This window comes from Bos grunniens, chromosome 21 (genome assembly GCF_055505025.1).
Source record: "Bos grunniens cultivar Pamir isolate PY7600 chromosome 21, Bosgru_T2T1.0, whole genome shotgun sequence".
Classification (NCBI taxonomy): domain Eukaryota; kingdom Metazoa; phylum Chordata; class Mammalia; order Artiodactyla; family Bovidae; genus Bos; species Bos grunniens.
The window spans coordinates 56,645,642-56,664,509 of record NC_141185.1 but is presented as its reverse complement, the minus strand read 5'-3'; the positions used below and the strand labels follow the sequence as shown (position 1 = coordinate 56,664,509).

General features: G+C 45.7%; 1 long non-coding RNA gene across 1 annotated transcript; it reads left to right on the top strand.

The window, feature by feature from the left end:
• Positions 1-17,851: 17,851 nt before the first annotated feature.
• Positions 17,852-18,557, top strand: LOC147349772 (uncharacterized). The gene is made up of 2 exons (XR_015150142.1): positions 17,852-18,114; positions 18,331-18,557. It is a non-coding gene; the product is annotated as an uncharacterized LOC147349772 (long non-coding RNA).
• Positions 18,558-18,868: the final 311 nt, after the last annotated feature.

The window sequence follows — 18,868 nt, the reverse complement described above, 5'->3', positions numbered from 1 at the left end:
GGTTAACTTTGCCAACCCGCTCCAGTATTCTTGCCTGGAGAATCCCAGGGACAGGGGAGCCTGGTGGGTTGCCGTCTATGGGGTCACACACAGTCGGACACGACTGAAGCAACTTAGCAGCAGTAGTAGCAGTAGCAGTAGCAGTAATATATGTCCTACAAATAGATTGCACCTTCTTTTTTTTATTTCTAATTAGTTATCTATTTTATACATACTAATAAATACATTGGAAAAGACTCTGATGCTGGGAGGGATTGGGGGCAGGAGGAGAAGGGGACGACAGAGGATGAGATGGCTGGATGGCATCACAGACTCGATGGACTTGAGTTTGAGTGAACTCCAGGAGATGGTGATGGACAGGGAGGCCTGGCGTGCTGTGATTCATGGGGTCACAAAGAGTCGGACACGACTGAGTGAATGAACTGAACTGAACTGAATAAATACATATATATAATATATATATGTCAATCCCCAATCTTCCAATTTATCCCTCCCTGACTTTCCCCACTTGGTGTTCATACGTTTGTTCCCTATGTCTGTGTCCTTATTTCTGCTTTGCAAATAAGTTCATCAACACCACTTTTCTAGATTACACATATATACATTAATACATTGTGTTGTGCAATAGCTCAGCATGTCCTAGCCTACCTGTGACTTCACCAGTATGGCTTAGGACAAGTTTTAAGCAGTGTCTCAGATGGTAAAGAATCCGCCTGCAATGCAAGAGACCCAGGTTCGATCCCTGGCTTGGGAAGATCCCCTGGGGAAGGGAATGGCAACCCACTCCAGTATTCTTGCCTGGAGAATCCCATGGACAGAGGAGCCTACATGAGAATCCCATGGACAGTGGGCTACAGTCCATGGGGTTCAAAGAGTGACTGAGTGACTCATACTTTCACTTTCAGCACGTTACCTGATCTGAGGTATCTACCACCTCTGCATTCCCAGTTAGATGCACACCGCCAGAGAATACGGATAGACGACTCTCCCATGTATGAGGAAGTGGGGCAAGAAATAACATTTGGAGTCATCTTAGCATGTTGGATGGAAATGGCAGAGAAGTGAAAAACAGGTGTTCTGGAGTCAAACTGGTTGAAGTGGAAGTGTTAGCCCTTTAATTTCTTAGCTGTGAGACCTTAAGAAGTTACTAAACTTCTGTCTTATTTTAGGTGTTGAGCCACTGAAACCTGTGGGGTCTTTTGTTAATGCAACTCACACACCCTCATACACCCTACAAGCCAAACTGCGGCAAAGAGTTTTCTTCTCAACTCATTTGAAAGGACATAAAGATATCAAAACTAAAAGCATATATTTACACCATTTAGTATCTTGCTATTATCAGTAACAATAAAATAAGGTAAAATGTTCAAGCCCAGACATTTTTTAAAGAATTATCTTCCTAATCAAAATCAACAGAGTTATCAAAGACGCCACTGCTGAGCAGGGAAGTTAGCTCTCCAAGCAGGTCCAAGACTACTGCCTGCGGGCTGAGCTGCTCGTCTGGATGTTAATTGGATCTACACCAGGGAGCAAAGATTTCACAGCCATGGTCCTGCAGGCAGAGAAGGAATAACTTCAGATATGAGAATATGACCTTAAAATTAACAGTGCCTCTACTAGTCCACCTTAAGCGAAGAACATTTCATATCAACAAATATTTTATTACTTTATTCCTTTAAGGTAGAAAAAGGTTTAACAATAATTTTTCAAGTTAATAACCTACAAGTCTCCTTGCAAGAAAATGAGTAAAAGCAAAAGTCCTCTGTCCAGCCTGCATTTTCCTCACTCCATCCATTTACCAAGTTCCTCTGTCTCATCCTTGGACCACAGTTTGAAGATCATTGCCACTTAGAGAAATCTTTGCCCATCCCTGGAGGAGGTTCAGTGCCTCGAAGACATCCTTTCTCCTATCCTATTATTTTCTATCATGGCACTGGCCATGATTTCTGATTCACACTTTTTTTAAACAATCATCAGCCTCCTTTTTTTTCCCACTGAGCTGGGTCTTCCTTGTGGCATGTGGGCCTTTCGGCATGGTGGGCAGGATTAGTTGCCCAAGGCATGTGAGATCCTACTTCCCCGACCGGGGGGTGGAACCTACATTCCCTACATTGAAAGGTGGATTCCTAACCACTGGACTGCCAGGGAAGTCCCTCTGATACACATTTATTGCAACAGTCACCGTCTGACTACATCTTTAAGCTTCCTTAGAACCAGGACCACACCTGTTTTGCTCACCATTGATCCCCAGCAGTCAGCCCCAAGATGACATACAGCAATAGGAAGAATGAATGAAAAATGATCAGTTTGTGGATCAGTGTAAATAAGCCACAGCATATTTGTCCAATATTATGTCTGGTCATTTCAACTTTTCCATTGTTTCACAAACATAGCAACACTCCCACGGATCATGGAGGTATCTTGAGCAAGTGTCTGATGATTTCCTTAGGACAAATTATGAAAAGGAACTGACGGCTCCAAGATTTTGAAGCTCTAGCTAACCACTTAGAATTTCTTCAAGTGCGAAGGGTATTAACCGGAAACATATTAAAGAAAGAGAGGGAAGGAAAGAGAGAGAGAGAATGAGAAAAAGAGACAGAAGGAAGAAAGGTGGAGAGGGAGGAAGGACAGAGAAAGAAAAGGAAAATAATAGAAAAAGATGGGAAAAGAAGAAAGACCAGCACCTAAGTTAAAGAGGCCTTGTCTCCATGTGAAGTTCCCTCTTCAGAGGTTGCTGTCCAGCCAGATTCCTGGACCAGATCTCTGTGTCTCCTTGCCAAACCATGCCTGGGAAAGGCAAAGTCAGACACTCTCAAATCACAAGGTTTAAGATGATAAAGACCCCCAGACCCTCCTTCTCAGGGGTGAAGCAGTTCAGGGCTTTTTGTTCCCCAGCGTCTTTGTTCCAGCGACCTCTCCCATCTCAAAGGATTTTCCACAGCACCAAGAGCCTGACACTTTGCCCATCCCAGTTCTCACAGAACTCTCCAGTGAAAGACAAAGCCAGACTGGCACGGAGGAAGGCACGAAATAAAGGGGAACTGAGAAAGAAGAAAAGCGCCTGCAGATCTGGCTGCCCGAATATTCAGTTGCTGCAGCAACTAGAAGTGAGACAATGAAGCGGGGAGGGGACCACCATCTTCCTCCCTCGGTCCAGTTGTCATGGATACTGGGATTTTAGAAGAGAAGGGGTGAAGGATTTTCTTTACACTTTACAAACAATGCCTTTTTTCATTCCTTTGGCCTGTGGCCTTGCTCCATCTGGGCTGGGGACTTCCCCTTCCTTCTGAGTCTTCCCGTAAGGAGGCTGGGGAAGGGCAAGATGCTTTCTGTAAAGGGGACGGTCCAGCCAGTACCTCTAAAGCCTGTTCCCATGCGGGGCCAGGCAGAAAGGCCTGAGCATTCGTGGAAATGTCCGTGCACTGAAATCTTCCCAGCCACACTGCAGGAAGGCTAGAGCGCTCCTTGAGCTCTTCCCGCCATCCTTCTGAATCTCCCAAGAGTGCTCACACACAGGCTGTCATCTTTGGTTCCAACCCATGCCCTCCCCAGCCCCCCAGAGACCCCTCATTAGCTTCCTGCCCTGGCTTCCTCCTCCAGGATTCAGCAGGAGGAATGCAGCTGAGTCCTCCTCTGAGGTCTTCTCCCAGCTTCTTTGCCCAGAAGCCACATCAGGACCAGCACTGTCCTGCTGAGCTGTCCAGCACCGTGTGGTGAGGTCATCAGCTTTATTTTTTTTATTAATTTATTTATTTTACTTGGAGTCTAATTACTTTACAATATTGTGCTGGTTTTTGCCATACATCGACATGAATCAGCCACGGGTGCACGTGTCCCCCATCCTGAACCCCACCCCCCAACTCCCTTCCCACCCCATCCCTCTGGGTTATCCCAGAGCACTGGCTTTGAGTGCCTTGCTTCATGCATCGAACTTGCACTGGTCATCTATTTCACATATGGTAATATACATGTTTCAGTGCTCTTCTCTCAAATCATCCTACCCTCGCCTTCTCCCACAGAGTCCAAAAGTCTGTTCTTTATATCTGTGTCTCTTTTGCTGCCTTGCATATAGGATTGTCATTACTGAATTCCATATATAGGCATTAATATACTATATTGGTGTCACCAGCTTTATTGATCACATTGTCTAGACTCAGCTCTGCCATCTCACCAGGATGACCTGGGTCAAGAGTACTTACTCTCTCTGAATCTTGCTTCCACATCTGGTCAACGCGTACTGTCGTATCCACCACGTAGCGTTGTTGACGGTGTGAAGCGAGAAAAGACAGCTGCAGCAGGCACTCCAGCAGCGAGAGCGCCCTGCCCCCTCTCCATCACCACCCCTCCACAGTCACGCACTCTCTCACACTCACACACAGACATCCATGCTGTCTCACACTCATGCCCTCGCACACACAGTCACAGAGTCACAGACATCCACACAGACACTCTTACACACTCACACTTGTATACAGTAAGTCCCTTACGTACAAAGGAGTTTCGTTCCAAGAGCGTGTTCATAAGTCCAGTTTGTTCATAAGTCCTACAAAGTTAGCCTAGGTACCCAACTAACAGAGTTGACTATATAGTACTGTACTGCAATAGGTTTATAATACTTTTCACATAAATAATTCATAAAAAACAAACAGAAAATTAGGAAAACATTTTTAATCTTAGAGGACCTATGAAAGTAAAGCACAGTACAATAGCTGGCACACAGGGGCTGGCACGGAGTGAACAGGCCAGAAGAGTTCCTGATGGAGGAGGGAGAGGAGGTGGGAGACGGTAGAGCTGACGGGCCGTCAGCAACAGGAGACGGAGGGCAAGCTAAGAGTTCACTCACGCCTGATGCTGACGGCATGGGTTCTGACTCCTTGCTGGAACTAGATGCACATTCGTATCTTTCAAAGTTTGCAGTTTGAAGGTTCGTGTGTAGGTGACTGTCGTGCATATCCTCACGCTCAGACATTCACAAACTCACACTCACACACCCCATACACAGACACACCCAAGGACACTCTCACATATATGTACACACAATCACATGTACCCAGAGTCACAAGTACTTAGGCAGGTACATGTGTTCACACAAAAGCACACACACACACACACTCACATACATACTTATACACTCTCCCACATGTATATACTCCCACACATTTGCATACATTCAACTTTCCTTCTTTTAATCTTATACTGGTATATAGTTGACTTACAATGCTGTTAGTTTCAGATGTGCAGCAAAGTGAATCAGTTATACATACATATATATGCACTTTCACCTTTCCCTTTTTGACTTATTAATAAAAAGAAAGACTGGGAATGTCTTATTTTATTAATCACTTATCAAGCAAGAGAGAGTACAGCTGCTTGGTTTAAGTAATACCATCTGTCCATCCATCTATCCATCCAATAACATTTGTGAAGAGTCTAACATGGGCCAGACTATGACATCATAAAGGGCCATCAGGCAAGGCCACCAGCCACAGGCTTCTCAGCTGCTGGAACTCAGAGCAGCCGTGAGACCCTCCTTCGGCCTCCATGTGCCTTCATTTCCCGACACTTAGCCACACAGCCTGGAAGCCAGAACATCGCGCAAAGACCTTTGTGATGCGAGGCCAGGGCACAATGCCACAGACCCTTCCAGGTGATGATCTGAACTGCAAAGATGGTCCAGCTTTCCCCCTACCTGTCCAGCACTGAGTAGGGCCACAAGCTCCCTCCTCACCCTGGGGCAGCCGGAAGTTGTCCAGGGCTTCTGGGTGTGGTGCAGAGGGTCGGGTTTCAGCTGTCAATCGTGTTGATGCTGCTTTTCAACCTGGCAGGCCCTGTTTAATATAGTGAAGAGGAAAAAGTTCAAATAGGATGACAGTGAGTCAACCTCCTTCATACTTAGTTTCCTCATCTGCAAAATAGGAATAGGACTTCCCTGGTGGCTCAGTGGCTAAAGCTCCATATTCGCGATGCACGGGAGGGACCTGGGTTCCATCCCTGGTGAGGGAACCAGATCCCACATGCCCCAGTGAAGAGTTCACAAGCCACAACTCAAGATCCTGCATACACCATGAAGACTGAGGATCCCGCGTGCCGCAACTACGAACTGGTACCTAATTAATTGAAAAGTACAAATTCAAACATATAATTATTTTTAAAAATTTAATAAAATGGGAATAATCATATAACCATACCCCAAGACAAGTGTGAGGATTCAAAAATACCTGTGAATCTTTTTGCCTGGCAAATATTAAGTACTCATAAACCATGGCTTCACTGTTTAATTAGATTACTATTCTTAGCTCTGTTAGGGTTTCTAACTATGCAAAATCATAGATATGCATACCAGAAGTAACTGGAATGAATCACAGCAGGTTAGAAAACGTTGACCTGTTTCGACTAATGGAACTCTATACCCTTTTACTTTAATTTCCATTTTAACGTTCCGATATTTCTGCAAGAAATAAAAATCAAAATGGTAAACACAAGTGTCTAGGGCCTGATTTATAGGAGCCACTTAAGCAAAATATTTAACTTAAAATCCTCCCGTTTATTTGCATCACATGCAGCACTGATTTCTCCTAATAGAACAGAAGGAAATACCTGGAAACATCCATGGAGCACACAGCTATATCTCAGACAAGAACATCAGGAACTCCATGCTGCTTTTTCTTGATTCATATTGCTATTGTCATCCTCTCACCTTCTTAAGTATATTTATCATGCTTATTTTTATGTTATTTTATATTTTATTTATTTATCTTATTTGGCTGCTCTGGGCCCTAATTGCAGCATGTGGGACCTTCAGTTGCAGCATGTGGGAACTAGTCCACTGACCTGGGACCCAACCAGGCCCCTTGCCCTGGGAGAGTTTTAGTAACTGGACCACTAGGGACCCTATCACCCTTATTTAAAGAAACAACAACAGTGACAACATCCGAAATTTATCCAAATACTGAATCCAAATCATTAATTCCATAGTAATCGAAAGTTCATCATCCACAATAGCAATAATTTCACCCTTATGCTGCATTATGTCCTAAAGGGACGCCATCTGATAGTGGCCTTTGAGTACAAAGGCCATGCTGGATACAGTGAAAGGTGACCGCCAGGTCTGTTCAAGACACAGAAGACATTTGACCTTCAGGGAGCTGGAAGTATAGCAGGAAAAGAGAAAATACCATGAAACAGGTAGACTCTGTATTGGGTAGTTTTAACTCTGAGCTGTATAAGCAAGGCAGATAGAGAGAGAGCTATCGGGGAAGAAGTCAAACTTTCTTCCGTCTTGAGGGTTGAATGCAAGCCATTAGCCTCGTCCTGGAGACCATTCGAGCATTCACATTTAACTTTCAGTCAGCATAGTCATTCACACAATGCACTGGGCGTCGAGGAAAACACAAATAAACACTAATGAAGATAAACTGAATTGTTGGCTTCTTTCCCGGGGATCCCAGAAGGAAACCAGTCTGCACAGCCATTGCCTACCTGTGTCCATTTAGAGAAAATATACCTGCATCTATTGACCAATACGGAGAAGGCAATGGCACCCCACTCCAGTACTCTTGCCTGGAAAATCCCATGGACAGAGGAGCCTGGTGGGCTGCAGTCCCTGGGGTCGCTAAGTCGAAGACTGAGCGACTTCACTTTCATTTTTCACTTTCATACATTGGAGAAGGAAATGGCAACCCACTCCAGTGTTCTTGCCTGGAGAATCCCAGGGACAGCGGAGCCTGATGGGCTGTCGTCTTTGGGGTCGCACAGAGTCGGACACGACTGAAGCGACTTAGCAGCAGCAGCAGCATTGACCAATAAGGACAGAAGTCAGAGGAAGGTTTTCTTTTTAAAAACAGTTTCAGAGCTACTGGGATTCACTTTGAACACATACAGTGTTTACCATGAGATAAACTGTCTGGAGCACTTTCCATTGATGATCAGACTTAGTCATCACCATAAATATGACAAAGAGATGAAGGACAGAGACACAAGAAGAAAAAAAAGAAAATATTAGGCTTTGTTATGAGGACAACAGCTAGAGTTACTTTCACCTGATAGGGTGATTGTGTAGAAGAGAAATAAGAAATGGAGCTGGGAGAGTAGTTTGGGCCCCAGTCAGGGGGCTCCTGGCTACAGATCATGAGAGCTTGATATTCTTTTTATTTTATTTTAGCTGCGTCGGGTCTTTGCAAGCAGGATCTTTTGTCGTGGTGCACAGGCTCCAGAGCAAGGGCTCTGTAGTTGCAGCTTGTGGGCTCTCTAGTTGCCGAGCATGGGCTTAGTTGCCCCATGGTAAGAGAGATCCTAATTCCCCGACCAGGAATCGAACCCACGTCCCCTGCATTGGAAGGCAGATTCTCATCCACTGGACCATGAGGGAAGTTCCAGGAGTTTGATATTCTTTAGGGAGTAATCAAGGCCTCAGAGCAAGTGGGCGAAGCAATATGTTAAGATTTCTTTCAGATTTTAAGAAATAAAGTGGAACCAGAAGTGAAGAAAGGAGAACCACTTTCAGGGGACCCAGGAAAGAGCTGCATCACCATCTTTGCTCTATCAAACCCACTGCCCTTTGATCCCCACAACATCCCACACCATAGAAATTACTCTTTCCACTTGATGCCTAACTTTCTGTCATGGGGACATTTTTTAACTAGCACTTGAAATAATCTTAAATTATTACCCCCAGATTATACTGACTCAGAGAGCTCCTTACTATGGAGAAACACCCACTTTAAAGAGATAACAAGTTTTCCCTGGTGGCTCAGATGGTAAAAAAAAAAAAATCTGCCTGCAGTGCAGGAGACCCAGGTTCGATCACTGAGTCAGGAAGATCCTCTGAAGAAGGGAATGGCTATGCACCCCAGTATTCTTGCCTGGAGAATTCCATGGACAGAGGAGTCTGGTGGGCTACAATCCATAGGGTCACAAAGGGTTGGACACGACTGAGCAAGTAACACTTCCACTTTTCCCTTTCAAAGAGATGATGGCTATTATGTACCCCACCCAGAACTCCCTGTTCTTTCTGTCTCCTTGTTCGGCCCCCTCTGCCCTCAGAGTCTCAGTGAAAACCCAAGCCTGCGGGCAGCCCTCTTATCTCGATCAAGCAGTACTTGCCATGGTGGAACACCATGATCCCTTCCGTGTCCCTCCAGGCTGATGACAATTTGGGATCCAAATAATTGACCCAAGTTTATAGTCAGAGAAACTGAGACTTAGAGAGGTGAAATGCTTAAACCAACACCCCAACTTCCGTATGGAAACATCCCAGCTCAATACCACTCCTGCTTTTGCACAGTTGCACCTCACAGCCACCTGGCTGACAGTTTGACATAATCCCACCGCTCAGAGCATCTGACTGTGGGCTCAGCCTCCCAGTGACCAGCCTCAGATTAGAGTGAACAATAGGCTGGGCGTATGGGCTTGGTCCCCAAGAGCTGATCCTCAGCACCCGCTCCTAAGACCCTCCTACCATGTGTCACAGGATGCCCGCTGCTGTGCACATTAATCCAAATTGAGTTCAAGCCCTTAGCCTCTGTGTCCCATTGTAATGCTATAATTTTTCAACACAAGATCAGAGATCTTCTAAGACCTCGTATTGCCGACACAAAAGAAGATTTTGTCAGTCTCAATGAAAATGAATTCTTATTTTTTCCTGAAAAAAAAAAAAAGGAAAACATGAAGATATTACATCAGCCTCTCAGAAAAAGAAAAAAACACAGAAAACTCTCTGCCATTATGACATAGTTAAAACATGCGGCTTTAAGAGTCGACACAAAGCAGAGCAATTACACAGCCCTTCACCTTTTACTGGCTTGTTTTATTATCCTGGATATTCCAGCTGTTTTTTCCTGGGATGTTTTTGGATACGATAATCCCATTAGCCTTGAAATAGAGTTATCATAGAGGAAGCAAGGTCAAAGCGGGGAGAATGTTCATAGGATTGGAGAGAAGAGGGCAAGGGGAAGGAGAGTCCCTAAAAATTGGAAACGTCTTTATGAAATCTGAGCATTTCAGAGTCTTGAAGATGACTAGTCAGACCTCCTCATGAAATGCATGCACGCACACACGTACGTCACACACACGGCAAATAAGGGTGAGATGGGGATGATATGTCCAAGGAAATGGATGTATCATTCAGGCTTATAGGTTAAAAGAAGTGGAAACAGCAAGGCATTTAGCTGTCTGAAAAGAGCCTTGTGTAAATTTCAGCAAGGTCTCCTTAGGAAAAAAAATACCATAATGACCCCTCTTTATCTTGTCAATACTTATCACTCCTCTGTCCTCGATAAAGCTCTCTTGTTGACGCATTTGTTCGCTTTCGAACATCTGATTAACTGAATGATGTAGTATAGGGATCCACACAGTACAGTCTGGGGGCCAAACTGAGCTGGCTGCCCGCTTCTGCATGGCCCACAAGCTGAGGATAGCGTTTACACTTTTTAAAGGTTGAAAAAATATCTTTCCAGTTTAAAAAAAACTTCAAAAATAATATTTTATAACATGTGAAAATTATATAAAATACAAATGTTGGTGTCTACAAGTAATGTTTGGCTGGAACACAGCTATGCCAAGCATTTGTGTATTGTGTATTGTCTGAGACCATTTTCACCCTTCAGCAGCCGAGTTGAGCAGGTTTAACAGACATAGCAGCTTCTCTGGTGGCTCAGCAGTAACAAGTCCGCCTGCCAATACAGGAGCCATGGGTTCGATCCCTGGATGGGGAAGATCTGGAGAAGGAAACAGCAATCCACCCCAGTATTCTTGCCTGGGAGACCTATGGACAGAGGAGGCTGGTGGTCTACAGTCCATGGTATCATTGGCAGAACCTTAAACATTCATCTGGCCCTTTCCAGAAGAAAGCCTTCCATTTTACTAACATGAAAATTGGAGCATCCCAGCCCAGGGCCACCACTCGGGTATGACCTGGGCCAGTTCATGAGCATCTCCATGCTTGGGCTCCCTCATCTGCAAAATGGAGATCGTATTTATTAAAACAGTATAATTGAAGCTCAATTTGATGTCAACTGAGGTCACTCTACCCTCTGAGACTTAAACAACATTGCTTTCAGTTCAGCTCTGGGTCCTGGCAAAATTCCATGTCCCCTTCAACGTTCCCAGAGCCTTGCATCCTCTTGGTCCTTCTGGTTCCAAATTCCAGCTCTTTTTAACTTTGAGCTCGTTCATCTCCCCAGTCCTCAGCTGGACTTCCTGCTTGGTACAACCAGAATTTTGTGCCTCTGCCAGCTCTACCTCCAAACACAGTCACAGGAGGCATTATATGGGAAGCAGGATTGGGGGACTTGGGGAAGGGATAGCGTAGCTAAAACTCAGAGAAGGCAACGGCAACCCACTCCAGTACTCTTGCCTGGAAAATCCCATGGACAGAGGAGCCTGGTGGGCTGCAGTCCATGGGGTTGCTGGGAGTCGGACACGACTGAGCAACTTCACTTTCACTTTTCACTTTCATGCATTGGAGAAGGAAATGGCAACCCACTCCAGTGTTCTTGCCTGGAGAATCCCAGGGACGGGGGAGCCTGGTGGGCTGCCGTCTATGGGGTCGCACAGAGTCAGACACGACTGAAGTGACTTAGCAGCAGCAGCTAAAATTCAAACAATTTTAAAATGAGCAGCCAACTTCTCTCATTCTAGCAGACTCATGACTGTCCCACTACCAGTGAATGCCACCTTCCCCGAAGGTTCCAGCCCTCTGCCATGCCTCTCAGCCTTCTGCCGTGTCAATCCACTTCTTCATTTCTACCTATCCCTTCTTGAAATTTCCTTCATATCTTCCATCTTCTCTGTTTCCTGGAGCCCTTTATCCTCAAGACACCCGCAGAAGCTCAGTTTTCACTTCTATCTGATATAGGACACCCTAGCTCATCACCCTGATGCCTACATTTCCATGGTTATAGACTCCATGTTTTTGATAAAAAGACCCCTCACTTTATATCTCACACTTAGAAGCCCAGAACAACTGTCAAAGCTTCAGACACACTTTGTCTTTGTCCCAGAAGAACACGTATTCAGGGTCCCACTGATACAAATTATGTCACCACCTCCCTCTTAGAAGACAGAAGCACTGTGAGTAGCTCTGGGGTTGATTTGCTTCTTCTTTCCCTTGAAATATATACAGTATTGATCATACTGCCTGACATGAAAAAATAATCAGTATATGCTTTCCTTCATGACTTCTCCCCAAAAGAAACATGGACAAAACACCAACATGTGTAACAATACACGCACCACATGGGGACCATGAACACACACTTGCCCACCGTGAAACTCTCCACCTGGGGCCTATATTGGAAGAAACAGGGACAGAACTAGGTTGGGAAACACTGCTTAGGACAAGGTGATAAAAGTAACAGAGTGCTTTTTCTCCACCATTTAAATGTATCAGGAGCTGAATAAAAGTCACCAGAAGAAAATCCTTTGGAGAATTCCAGTTTTTTTTTTGTTTGTTTGTTTTTTTACTTGCTAGACAAGAAGGGGTCTAAGATTTTGTATCTATTGCACCTATTGCTGCATAACAAAATACCCCTAAAACTCAACAGTCAAAGCAACAAACATGTAACACTTCACAGAGTTTCCTGAGTATTGGGAATTCGGAAAGGCTTAGCTGGGTGGTTTTGGCCTAGAGTGTCTCATAAGGTTACGGTCAGGACGTTGGCTTGGGCGGCAGTCATGTGAAGGCTTGACTGGGGCTGGAGAATTTGCTTCCAAGACAGTGCACCCAGATGGCTGCTGGCAGGAGGCCTCTGCTTCTCGCACAGGTTTCTCCAGAGGACTGCTGATGACACGGCTTCCCCCAGAGTAAGTGATTCAAAAAAGAGAGAGACTAAAACAAAATCTGTGCTATTTTATAACCTAAACTTGGAATGACATGCCATTACTTCCACCCTATTCCACAGGCCACACAGACCCACCCTGTATGGGAGGGAAATACCCAAGGATGGGAGAGACAGACTGACTACCTGCCTCTCAGTGTCATTCCAGGACATCCCCCTTTCTTACTTAAGCTAGTTTGTGTATTTGACTTGCAACAAAAAGAGCCTAGAATAAGATGGAATTCTGAGTCTAATGCTCTACATTTCTACCCTTGAGGAAGAGAAAAGAAGAAATCCTTTCTACATCATTGTATGCAAAACAGAACAATGAACAATTTGGTATTATTATAATATCAAGTTATCACAAAACTTACTGTCTCGAGACAGTCATTGTATTTTGCTGACAGTTTTGCGGAATTTGGGAAAAGCTCAGGCAGGTCTTAGGTAGGGGTCTCTCGTGCTATTGCAGCCAGATGTGCACTGGGGCTGCAGTCACCTGGCTTCAGTCCAGTTTTGCTGGGCTGGACATGCAAAGCGGCTCGTCCACATGGCTGGCAATGGATGCAGGCTGTCTGCTAGGGGCTCAGCTGGGGCCATCCAACAAGCTGCCTGTGCATGGCTTCCCCAGCAGGCTGCCTCAGGTAACTGGACTTCTTACGTGACAGCTGCTTCCCTCAAAGCAAGAAGCAGTGGGACCTGTATATAACCCTTCCTGACCTAACCTCAGAAGCTACAAAGCATCACTTCTACTGCACTCAGTTGATTAAAACCAAGTCATTAAAGTCAACCCAGATTCAAAGAGAGGAAGAACACAGCCTTCATCTCTCAATGGAAGGCTCAAAAATGGCCAGAGCCAGATGGTTTTCCCAAACATTGGACCTACCCATGCCAAGCTCTTGTGGGATAAACAGTACCTCCCACATAAAAGAGAAAGGGAGGGATCTTCTCAGAATGTAAATAAACTTCACGACAAGAAACGGTCCATCTGGCCTAGGATATCTCTCCTTCTGGGAACTGAAAGATAGCTGCCAAACCACATTTATCAGGAAATATTTTCAAGCAACCAAAAACTCAAGTCAAACTGTCATAAACAATAAAGAAATTTCTTGACTCATACCTGGAAGTTCTGCAGTCTTCGTATATGTTTCGTCATGTCTGACTCTTTGCGACCCTATGGATTGTAGCCCACCAGTCTGCTCTGTCCATGGAATTTTCCACGCAAGAATACTGGAGCTCTCCTCCAGGGGATCTTCCCAACCCAGGGATCAAACTCACCTCTCTTGCAACTCCTGCATTGGCAGGTGGATTCTTGACCACTGAGCTGCCTGAGAATTCGCAGTCTTTAAAGTTGTGCTGTGTTGTGCTTGGTAACTCAGTCATGTCCAACTCTATGTCACCCCATGGACTATAGACTGCCAAGCTTCTCTGTCCCTGGGATTCTCCAGGCAAGAATACTGGAGTAGGTTGACATTTCCTACTCCAAGAAATCTTCCCAACCATTTCAGGAAGATTCTTTACCGCTGAGCCACCTGGGAATTCAAAGGCTCTGCATACATTTCCCAACCATCCTCCAATCTACCCCCTTTCATCCTGGTTGCATGGCAAGAAAGTTGCAGCTTTCAGCATAACAAGAAAGGGCCACCTGGTCCGGCCTTTATATTGGTGCATGACCACGTCCAGAGAAAAGCAAAGTGAGTTGCTTCTAGACCCTGTCCTAGAAGAATGCAGATAAATCTTTCCAATGCCCATAGCCAGCCTCTCTTCATATTTTATTAGATTAAATTGGGTTATACGGCCAACCCAGCCAGTCACTGTAGAGAGGAACAAAGACAAGTAACCAGACAAGTAACCAGGCTCACTCCTGAACCCTGTGAATGGAATTAGTTCCCATGCATGGAGGAAGAGAGGGGACTCAAACGAAATAAGGATTTTGTTAGAAGTAAGGAAATGAGAAATGGATGCTAAGGAAATAATCAACAATGTCTACTGCATTGCACTACCAAAAAAGAATTTCTAATAAACCTGAATCAAGTATAATCTGTATTTTGCTGCCTTTTCCCCACATGCAAATGCAGAATCAGTTCTCTGAAACTCTGTCCCCAAATAATTCTGGAAGTTTTCAGAAAGCAGCTCACATGAGTTTATAGCCGAGTCCAGTGAGTTACCAGTGGCACTGCAACTTTTTCCTGCTGGGTTTCAGGGGCCTGCTGGCCACTGCCACCAGTTCTCCAGGTAATTCTGTACCTGCTAACCATGTCCACCTCCCTCCAGAGTCCATGTTCAGTGTCCAGTTGCCACACAGGGAGAATGTTCTTTGCTCTGTTGAAAAGACAGCAAAGCAATGCTGCTTGAGAGCCATGAGTGTAGCATCAGGGGTGGTTAACAGACGTAACTTTCAGATTTTATTTGTCACATCCCCCACTCCAGTATTCTTGTCTGGAGAATCTCATGGACAGAGGAGCCTGGCAGGCTACAGTCTATAGAGCTGCAAAGAGTCAGACATGACTGAAGCGACTGAGCACACACACACTGTCCATTGGCCAACCCAAGTGCTACATGCCCACAGAATGCAGATATTCTTCCTTGCAGGTCTAGGTCAGGAGATCATCTGAGTGACAAACTCTACGCTGTGCTCACAATGACCTCCTCCTGAATTCAATACCCAAGGTTCTTTTCCTAATCACATTTGTCACTTCTGACTCCCTCTTCCTTTAAAGTCAGCTCTCCCTCAGGAGGTCCTTAATCCTGCAAACAGACTCCTAATGCATCTCCTCACCAGCTTGTCAGGCGTCCCAAGCATCTCTGGACCCGAGTGGTCCAGCTTCATTCTGAGCAGAGACTTCCAAGTTGAAATCTATCCAACAGCATCAACTATGGGTGATTCTTTCTGTCCTCACCCTTGCTTTTGCAATCCAGTCATGCTGGATCACGCCAACCATGGGGACGGAGAATGCCATCTCCAGGTGTGCCCCCTACCCATATGCATGCCACTTCATATATGCCCAAGTCCTGAGTTTCTCATATGCTGCTCTCTTTACTAGAACTCTCTTCTGCTGCCCAACTGTCTCACCTTGCAAATTCCTGAACATCCATCCAGACCCAGTTCTGCAACTCCCATGATTGACATGAGAAACAGACCAGCAGTGTTTGCCAAATTCAGTTCAGTGGCTCTCAGAAGCATTCAACCTGGAAGATATCAGGCTACTAAGAGTCAAGGAGAACAAAAAAATCACTGCCCTTAGGTTTACTCTACCACAGGCTTCTGGGGCACTTCCCCGCACAGACCACATCTCCAGGGCACTGAAACTGGCCAGCTTCTGCCAGCTGCCCCTCCACTTCTCTTAGCATCCTTAAGGTCCTACTGTCTGAGCTGTCCAGCTCACCCTCCACTCCCGGAGCTGCCAAGCCGTCTCTCCCTTGGCTCAGTGCATGGAATCAGATTGGAGGTATCTCTTAAATGAATTGGGCTTTTGTTCCTTCCAACCCACGTTGAAATTTAAGAGACTAAAACAAAGACCCTCACTGTGCCCTGGTCCTTGGCTCAGCTGGGACACTAACTGCCCAACAACAGCACACATGGGAGAAAGTGGCCAACTCTGATTAAGGCGCCCCCTGGGAGGACACGGAAAACAAGCTATTCTTTTTTCTTTCTAAAGTTGCCTTTGTTTCTGTCTCCAGTGTCCACTCTGCCTCCATGCTGCTGGGCATTTGTAGGTACAAACAAATGATAAGGTGGACACCACTCTGAAGCAGGAGACCCTGGCGCACAGGGCACCTGCCTCGTGCTGAGACCATGCAAGATACCCTTTGCCCATGAGCACTGTTCCTCCAACATCTCTGCAAAATGAGCATTGTTTATCCCCACATGAAAGACACAGGATCAAGAGACCAGAGCTGTAACATCACAGTGAGACTGAGATGGATTAAAACCTTGGAAGCAGAGTAGATAGAATGCATGGAATGCAGGGGCCACCCAGAACTACCAAGAGGATTCTTTGAAGTCTTGGCTTGAGTTTGCCATCTTCATCCTAAAAATCATCTTCGGTTCCACCCAAAGAGTTGGCTTCCTGTGTTCCTAAGAAAGTGATGTGTCTTGCAGTGTTGAAACGAACAACTGGTCTCCAGGCCAGTCCCCAACTAGATCATCCCATAGACTCTCTCTTCTTTAAAATCCATAGGATTTCAGCTGATGGCAGCTTTCCAGGTGGTACTAGTGGTAAAGAACTTGCCTGCCAATGCAGGAGACCTAAGAGACGTGGATTCGATCTCTGGGTCGGGAAGATCCCCTGGAGGAGGGCCTGGGAATCCACTCTGGTATTCTTGCCTGGAGAATCCCATGGACAGAGGAGCCTGGCAGGCTACAGTCCATAGGGTCGCAAGGAGCTGGACACAACTGAAGTGACTTAGCAGGCAGGCAGCTGATGGCAGTGACTTACACAGGCACATGCTCTGGTCTGTGCCTTTTGTACCCCCAGGTAGGCTCAAAAGTCATACTCTCTGACTTCCAGAATAAACTACAAAGGGTAGCTCTTCCCAAAATCTAGAATCATAGCTTTTTACAGCTGGACCTTTTAGAGATGATTAGGTTCAGCCAGAGCCTAAAACAGTGAGAGGACTTGACCAAGAACACGTATGGGACAGGGTGACTGGCAGAGACTTACTTAGTCTTGGGTTTTGAGGCTTCCCTTGCACTTGCCCATCTGCTTTGCTCACCCATCGTTCTCCTCAACTTCTCAAGGGCCTCTTATCACTAACAGCTGATACACTGATAGATGATGAACAGGCAGGTTTAATTAATCCTGGGGCAGTTCACAGCTCACTGAACACAGCCCAAAACAAATAGCAATTTTCCATCTGCAGAAGTAAGAATCCATGAATGAGTTTTAACTAGGGACATTTGTAGGTTCACATATTGGGGGGGGTGGGGAATAGTCATCTTTTTTTTCAGTTACAGTCACTTTGGAGTAAGCCCTGGAGACCTTAACAGACTCCTGCTGAATATAAGGAACTCAGCAATAAGTGGGCTTCCCAGGTGGCTCAGTGGGTAAAGAATCCACCTGCAATGCAGGAGATATAGGAGATGCAAGTTCCATCCGTGGGAAGATCCCCTGGAGGAGGGCCTGGGAATCCACTCTGGTATTCTTGCCTGGAGAATCCCATGGACAGAGGAGCCTGGCGGGCTACTGTCCATAGGGTCGCAAAGAGCCAGTCATGACTGAAGCAACTGAGCATGCGCGCACGCACAGCAATATGCAGCTGGAGTTAAGAAGATCCCTGCGTCCGCGGCCTCGTGGCCACAGTAAGGGGCCCACCTAGGTTCTCACCGCCAACCCAGCTGTGTGGTGAGCTGGGGTCTGACCCAGAGAGATCAAGGGTATTGAAGCACAACCAAGACCCTGCTGATTGCAGGGGGAAAGCCAGGAGGGAAGACCAGAACCGCAATGAAATCAACTGGGACTCTTGCCATATGAACTCGGCCTTAACCGTGCTATCCCTTCTTGTTGCGTTTTTACAGAAATAAGTACCCAAGGCACCAAGCAAGCGGACTCGCCACTGGAGCTGTTTCTCCTCCCCAGTGATGAAGAATGCGGAGGTAGCAAGGTGTCTCTGAGCGGAGCAGGGTGACCCTTCCCAAGACTGATGGCCAAGAATTAAAACTCTCTGTACTAGAGGTTAGAACTGCTGAGGTCAAACTCTATTAAACTCTCCAAGAAAATAAAATATGGGATAGGTAATCCTAAATGGACTTCGTTTTTTATCCATTAAGGGCAAGGTGAGTGATAAAGGTCTTAAATTGTCTTCAGAAGCACTGAGTTTAAGTATCGATCATAATGGGAGGCGTGACAACATTTAAATCTGTTCAGTTAAGCACCAGGGCTGACAGGTTCACACCGTGTCATACTGCTCGGACTTACATTTTGATTCAAAGCACTTGCGGGAGTCCTTCCTTTAGGTCAGGCATAGGACTCCAGAGTTTCAGCTTCGGCCACCGTATAAGTCACAGCGCATCACTGCTGGAGTGAGGTTCCAGAACTGACACTGTTTAGGATGCT